Consider the following 8102-nt stretch of genomic DNA (forward strand, 5'->3'; position numbering starts at 1 on the left):
TGATTTCATTCTATGTAGGTTGTTTTGTCCTTTTATTAAATACTCTAATCCAGTGGTTCTCAACCTGTGGGTCGGGACCCCATTTGGGGTCGAACGACTATTTCACGGGGGTCGCCAAACAAGGCTGTCCGCCATTTTTCCCCCCTTTTCTTTGGCCATACCCCTGGCAACCTGTGATGTATAAGTGGTTGGGGGTCACCACAACATGGGGAACTGTATTATGGGGTCGCGGCATTAGAAAGGTTGAGAACCACTGCTCTAATCTCTTTGGAGGTCACTCTGTTAAAAAATAAAAAAGCAGCGTTTAAACTGAAAATTGTAGAATTGTACAGTCATATATACCCACATAATTATTACATCACATTATTCCCTTTCTGGATAAGCAACACTATTCAAAGCATAGAGAAATAATAAGAAAATCTAACTCAAAGAAATTAAGGTGTGACATAACAAAAAGAGAAGAAAATATAATTAAAATTAATTACACCAGCATCATTCATTATATCTCAGTGATGGCGAACCTTTTAGAGACCGAGTGCCCAAACTGCAACCCAAAACCCACTTATGCATCGTCGGGCGCCAGGTGGGTGTGGCCCATTGGGGGTGTGTGGCCCATTGGGTGGGCATGGCTGCAGTGGTAATGGCAGACTGGGTGGGACTAAAAAATTAAAATCAATCAATTCCAACTTTGCAAGGTCTTTTTTTCCTGTGATAAGTTGAAATTCACTGAAAAGCTTTTATAAAACCCAGCTGAAAGCCTAGGACTGGGGCGACGGTGCGTGTGCCCACAGAGAGGGCTCTGAGTGCCACCTCTGGCACCCGTGCCATAGGTTCGCCACCACTGTTATATCTCTTGATATCTTTCTATCCTCAAATCACTCATTTCTATAACATTCATATGCTATCTCATATTCATTTCTTTTGTTTTTTTTTAAAGTATTCTCTTTGGGGGGGGGGGGATTTTATAAAGTCCATGCAACATCTGATCCACATACCTCTTGCTTAGGACAGTCACACTGCACTCTCCAAATTTTGCTCATTATCAGTTTCAAACACCTTCCCAGGTTCACCTGGTAAAGTAATTTTCTTGTAGTTTTTGCAGTTCTTCTAATCCTTCCCTACCAATAGTCCTCAACTTATGACCAGTTGCTTAGCAATTGTTTGAAGTTATGACTCCCTCAAAAAAGATACTTATGACCTGCATTTTGGCTCTTAGCAACCAGCCAACATTTACAGCTGTTTGTAATGTCCTGTTATGTGACTTTGGTTTACAATGTTTTTGCAGGAAACCAGCATTTGCTTTCAATTTCTGGCAGAAAAACTCACATTGTGGACAATGAGTTCACTTAATGAACACTACAAAAAAATATATCATAAAATCAGGCTGGCGCTTAATGAATGGCATGACTTACAACAATAATTCCAGTCATAAGCAAGAACTATCTGTATTTTGGGAAACGACACAGCATTTAACAATCAAAAGAAAAAGATATACTTCTCATAGGTGTAAAAGTTGTACAACTACTATATTCCATAAGCAAACCATATCTACACTTTTCCTAGTTTGTACAATCCAATCCTGCAGCACTACCATTTTTAAGTATTCTGATAGCACTTACTACTCCTCTTTCACCCATTTTTTGGACACTAATATTTAAACTTCATTTTATTTTTACTCTAATTTGATATTTCTCTAACTTTGATATTTCCATACAAATATCTAAAATACTCCTTCCAGTGTTTCCAATGTTACTTTTTAAAATTCCCATCCAATCTGCTGGAAGTTCATTTACCTCTTCCAAAGCACTGTTTAATTTCCATCAAAATCACTTTGCATTTCCTCTGCCTCTTTGAATTCTAACTATGCCTTTTTCTTTGTATTTACATTCTTTGTAAATATATTTTTAGTATATATAATTATACTGCACCTTTCCCTCATCCTTATTTTTTGCAGCAATCATTCTCTTAGATGTATTACATTCATCCCAAGCATTCTTTTTCATACTTCTGTGGCACATTTAACTATTTCTATTTTACCCATTCTCCTTCTCTATGTTGAGTTTCCATTTATTCTGTTGGAAAATTAATCTTCTAATACTTTTTCATATAGGAGTCATACTTTCATTCCCGTTTCTTTCATGTCCATTTTTTCCTAAGATACAGTCTTGACTCAAATACTAGATATCCTACATTAGGGACTTCTCATCATTGCAACCTTCACTAATCCTCTCAGCCTTCGATCAAAAACAATAAACCCAGTTTGCTTCTGAGTTCAATTCAAGATACTACATTTAAGGCCCTAGAATGGCATGCATCCAGAGTATCCGTGGAACTATCTCACCCCAATGGAACTAGCTTGCCCTACTAGCTCCAGTGGAAGGGCACCCGCTGCAGACACCATCTGCTAAGAAAGTCTGATAGGTGGGGTCAAGAAGAGCCTTTTCCACTATGATCCAGAGGCACAAACTACTCCCACCCTTTTGGCTCACTGCTGAAGGTGGTGGAGGGGATAAGCAGATTTTATCCCTGTGCTGTCTGTCTTGTTGGTTCTAGTTTCTTATATAGGTTTTTTAAATTTTAATTGTTTCTTTTTATTGTTTGTTAAGCTGCCCAGAGTTGACTTATTGGTGAGTTGGGTGGCATATAAAGTTAATAAAAATGACCAGTTAGAGTAGTGGTTCTCAACCTGTGGGTCGGGACCCCATTTGGGGTCGAACGACCATTTCACGGGGGTTGCCAAACAACGCAGTCTGCCATTTTTTCCCCCTTTTCCTTAGCTGTGCTACTCCCTTTTATTCTATTGGCTTTTGAAAGCCAATAGAATAGACTCTCTTGAATAGAGTCTAATTCTATTGGCTTTCAAAAGCCAATAGGAATTGTCCAGGCTGTCTCTGCCCTGCTGAGCCCACCAAAAGTCCCATTCTGCAAACGGTGCTGCACCAGTTGAGTAGTCCTCGACTTACGACCAGTTGAGTAGTCCTCGACTTACAACTAGTTGGGGGGGTCGCGGCATTAAAAAGGTTGAGAACCACTGAGTTAGAGTTAGACTGTAACAGGAGGCAGGGCAACATTTATTCTGGTATGTCAGAACCTTCTGGTTATAGTTAAAAAGATAACCACTTCTCATTAAAAAGAAAATACAGTGTGGGACAGCTAATGGAGCTGTGATTATAAGTTCTGGAGAGTTTTATTATTTTTCATGAATATCCTTACTTTTTCTCGGGAGCTCGAAAAGGGGAGAAGGTGCCTTTCCTAGTCTAGCCCCGTAACAACAACCCTAGGAGGTAGGTCGGACTAAAAAAGCGACTGTCGGGGAATTCTTCGGTTGGATGGGAATTCCCACCACCACCTCCTCGCTACTCTGCCTTTCCAGGGAGCCCCTTCTCTCACCTACCAACCCTTTGCCCGTTCTCGGAACAAAACGCCTCCCCGCCACCGCCGTCTACCAAAACGGAGGGAACTGCACGGTCCGTCGCACGCTGCCCATCCGCCGCCCTTTCCCCAAAGCCAGCATCTCAGCACCGACCCACCTCTGAGCCTCTCCGCGCAGCCGCCCCCTTCCCCGCCGCACCCCCAAAACAAACCACCGGCGCTACCGCTCCCCACTCCCGCAGCCAGGCCTGCAGCGCCTTTCTCCCCGTTTGCATCCGGCCACCGTCACGGACCTCATTTTGGCTCCCCTGTGGGCACCGGCCCCCGCGCCGCCGTTCTCCCCTCCATCCCCTCCTCCCAGACCGCCACCGGAAACACGCCAACCTCAATACGGATGCAGGGAATCCACCCTCCTCGGGCAGCAAAGCAGGAAATGCGGGGGCAGGGCTGAATTTGGGCCGCTCTAGCCACCGGGCCAAAGGGGTGATTTTATGGTTTATTTTGCTGGCAGACGGGCGGGGTTCGCTTAACTCCTCGCGCTCAGCCGAACAAAGAGATCACGGAACGACCTAACGCGAAGCGGGGAGGCTGCGTGCTGTATATTATATTACTGTTTCCCTTTACGGGGAAGCGTTTGTAGTGTGATGCGATTCCCCAGGCACTCCAAACATGCGTGCATTCACATAATCGATCATCACATTCATGAGTCCTCTTTCCAAAGCATCACATTACCTGATCTTCAAGTAATGCTGATATTTTTTTTAAAAAAGAATCGGGTTAAAGGCCAGGGCAACTCAACATTCCTGCACAAAGGCAGAAAAACAGACGTGTATATTTGCAAAACTGAATGGAATTTTTCTCTTTACTAGAGCAGCCCTTAGCTCTGAGTAACGGGGATTTTTAACATTCTTTATTATACTGATAAAGAAAACGGGCATTTCCAGTTCTTCAATGACTCTTATTTCAAGTTTCCCTATTCCTTAAGTTCCACCAAAATAAGAGATGCAGCCTTTGTCCAGCCTTGTTCACCCTTTTAAACGATGTAAATATAGTCTGTTAAAAAAAATCTCATATTGCTACCGGTATGTTCCATCTCTTATGACCTGATTTACGTATTGCACCAAGGCATAGTTTGTTAAACTATTGATGATGACTGAATAAATCACAGCTGGGTTCACACAGCACAGAAAAGCAGAAAGCCTCGGTTTTCAAAGGACTAAAGCAAAACCAAACAAAACTATTTGAATGCAGTCCAAGTGCAGGGAATGGGGATACCATATTTTGGGTTGCAACAATTCAGATGACTATAAGATGGCAGTATAGATACAAAAAACCCATGCTATCATAGAGTGGTCACCTGGATTTTTATATCCCAGTGTGTGGTAGTTTGCAAAAATATGGATGACCACTAGATGGCAACAAAAGGATACAGTACATTCTAACTATACTGATTAGAAGTATATATTTGGAATAATTTATTACGTATAACATTGACTATTGACCTCCCCCTCAAGTCCTGCTCTGCTGCCTCATGGCATTTATTTTCCTGGAGGAATGAAAGAAGAACACCAGGAATGCATGCTAAGAGTTTATGCTCCCAGCAGGATCACTTGACACTTAAAGGTCACTCCAACTGCTTAGCTAAAGCAAGCAGACATCTATACTGGACAGCAGTGATACAGGAAGATGTTGGAGATAGATGAACACTTCAAGAAAAATGACAAAAGATGTAATTTTATGCTATGTGGGAGTAGGCAATAGTAAACCATTTCTGTATTTTATCAAGAAAGCTGCATTAATAGACAAGACAAAGACTGACAAATAAGGTCAGATAATGAGCTCTATAGAGGAATGGTACCCAACATGCAATTGTGGAAGAGCTGAGGATCTTTAGTACAGGTAGTCCTCAACTTATGACCACAACTGAGCCCAAAATTTATGTTGCTAAGTGAAACAGTTGTTAAGTGAATGTTGCCCTATTTTATGACCTTTCTTGCCATAATTGTTGTGAATCACTGCAATGCATCAGTTAGTAACATGGTTGTTAAGTGAATCTGGCTTCCCCATTGACTTTACTTGTTGGAAGGTCCCAAAAGGTGATCACATGATCCCAGGACACTGCAACCATTGTAAATATGAATCAGTTGCCAATCATCCAAGTTTTGATCACATGACCATGGGGATGCTGCAGTGGTTGTAAGTGTGAGCCATAAGTCACTTTTTTCAGTTACGTTGTAACTTTGGATGGTCACTAAATGAACTGTTGTAAATCGAGGACTACCTGTACTTATGCTGTTTATGATGCAGTTACGGAAGTTTAAAAAAATCTCTAATGTTTAGTTGCTGATGTCATGCAAGAAAAGAAAATCCAAAGCTGCAAAGGCAGAATTACAGTGACACCAGGATATAAGAAGCATGAACATGGGAAAACCGAACATGTGAAAGATTAAATCAGTCAACTGCATATTAACATCTTGGGCATCAGAAAACTGAAATGGATTGGAATTCTGTCATGTGGTCAGAAGTTCATACAGTACTGTGAGCTACACAGGACACAGAAAAGAACTAACACTGTTGCTTTTAACCACTGATGCAGAAAAAAAGAGATTGAGGAATTTTATGGTCAAGTTTAATCAGCAATCAATTTATAAGCAAGATGTGCTTCTTGTGGTTGGAGACTAGAATACCAAAACTGGGAACAATAAAGAGAAAAACATAGCTGGATTTTATGGCTAGGAAACAGAAACGAAGCACAAGAATGACTTACCAATTTCTGGGGATCCAGTTTCAGAAACTCAGTTTTCAAGGACATCATCACAAATCACTCTGAAGTCCTCACCTTCATTGATAGGAAAAGGAATTGTGAAAAGAAATGAAAGAGGATCATTGTAAAAGGAGACTGCCAAAGATCAAGAAACAAAAGAAAGCAAACTAGATCAGAATAGATGGTGAAAAATTGTAACCAAAAAAGAGATGGGAAAAGAAGCCAAAGCCAAGAAAGAGAAAGCTTAATGAAAAAATTCAGAGAACTGTTAGCAAGGACAAGAAGCAGTATTACATCAACTTCTGTAAAGACCAATATGGAAACAGATACAGAAAAACAAGACTTTTTTTTTTAAGAACTGTGAATTCCAGAAGGAGATTCCAATCTTCATTTGGAATGATAAATGAATCCACTGGAGAGATAGTAATTCAGTGGTTCTCAACCTTTTTAATGCCACGACCCCATAATACAGTTCCCCATGTTGTGGTGACTCCCAACCACTTATACATCACCGGGTGCCAGGGGCGTGGCCAAAGAAAAGGGGGGAAAAAATGGCGGACAGCCTTGTTTGGCGACCCCCGTGAAATGGTCGTTCGACCCCAAATGGGGTCCCGACCCACAGGTTGAGAACCACTGTAGTAATTGAAGATTAAAAAGATGGGGAAATGTGCTGAAATTTATACTAAACATCTCAGCATCCAAGATATTTTAGAAGAAGCTCTAGGACTAAATACTCCTTTTTTAGAAGAAGCTCTAGGACTAAAAGATGAAGTTAAAGCAGTAACTGGTTATTAGTGAGAGGACTACAAGAACTGACAGTATACTGTATTTGCAGACATATGACAAGTGACAGACAAATCAGTAAAGGATGGAACTGAATGTGATTGTCACTGATACTTCCTCGGATGCTATTTTTTTTTCATCTGAACCTTAAAATATTAAACGAGTGATCAAACCTTTAGAACTGGGAACAAAAGTTGCTGAAAATGCTTTTATGTTGTAATTCCTCTACATGATATATATTTTCTATGGAGGAAGGACCTATGTATTGGATGTTCAGTAAAATCTCAGTTTAACAAACCATTTGAGTGGAGTGTGTGTCCATTAAATCCAAATGTCTATTAAATCCAAATTCACATCATTTGTATAATAAATCATTGCAGTAAACCTTGATTTAAAGGTCACATCCTCAAACAAAAGATTCGTACAAAGTCAGTTAATATGAAACTTGCCTAAAGATTAAAAAATGTAAATTGCTGAATATGTCTTTGGGATAGAACCTCGATACTTACGTCAGGTAGCTATCACTTCTTGTTTTTCACAAGTGTAACTCCAAGCTCTCTCTTGACCAGTTTCATTTCACAGTGCTCCTCAGTAAACCTAGAAGCTGCATGGAATTGATTAGTGAGAGAGGTTAGTCTTTGACTTACTACAGTTCATTTAGTGACTGTTCAAAGTTACAGCGGCACCGAAAAAAGTGACTTTTGACTATTTTTCACACACGTAGAAGCATCCCCATGGTCACGTGATCAAAATGCAGATGCTTGGAAACTGGCTCATATTTATAATGGTTGCAGTATCCAAGGGTCATGTGATCACCTTTTGCAACCTTCTGACAAGTAAAGTCAATGGGGAAGCCAGAGTCACTTAACAACTGTGTTACTAACTTAATAACTGCAGTGATTCACTTAAAACATGTGGCAAGAAAGGTTGTAAAATGGAGCAAAATTCACTTAACAACCTCCTTGCTTAGGAACAGAAATGTTGGGCTCAATTATTGTCGTAAGTCAAGGACTACCTGTATTGCCTCTGTATTCTAAAGATCAACAAAGCACCTAAAAGTAGCACCATCCAATTGCTGGGGAACTCCTCAAGTGCCATCAACAATAGGATCCATTTGGGGCAAATCCTCTTAATAGGTCCCTCCTCCCTGCATAAATTGGCCTCCTCCACCTGATTGGTGTTT

The 8102-nt window shown here is 40.7% G+C and overlaps 1 protein-coding gene across 3 annotated transcripts in view; it reads right to left on the reverse strand.

Annotated features, from left to right (window-relative positions):
- The window catches only part of RNF41 (ring finger protein 41), a 33324-nt gene extending 25835 nt beyond the window's left edge, over positions 1-7489 (reverse strand). The window contains exons 1-2 of one of the 3 annotated variants that reach the window (XM_039326782.1): positions 7429-7489; positions 6140-6211 (exon numbers count right to left, since the gene is read on the reverse strand). The gene's annotated coding sequence lies outside the window, so the exon portion shown is untranslated. The other 2 variants (XM_039326783.1, XM_039326781.1) reach the window with 2 other exon arrangements.
- Positions 7490-8102: the final 613 nt, after the last annotated feature.

This window comes from Crotalus tigris, unplaced genomic scaffold (genome assembly GCF_016545835.1).
Source record: "Crotalus tigris isolate CLP2741 ecotype Arizona unplaced genomic scaffold, ASM1654583v1 scf7180000024345.2110221, whole genome shotgun sequence".
In the NCBI taxonomy this organism is placed as follows: Eukaryota; Metazoa; Chordata; class Lepidosauria; order Squamata; family Viperidae; genus Crotalus; species Crotalus tigris.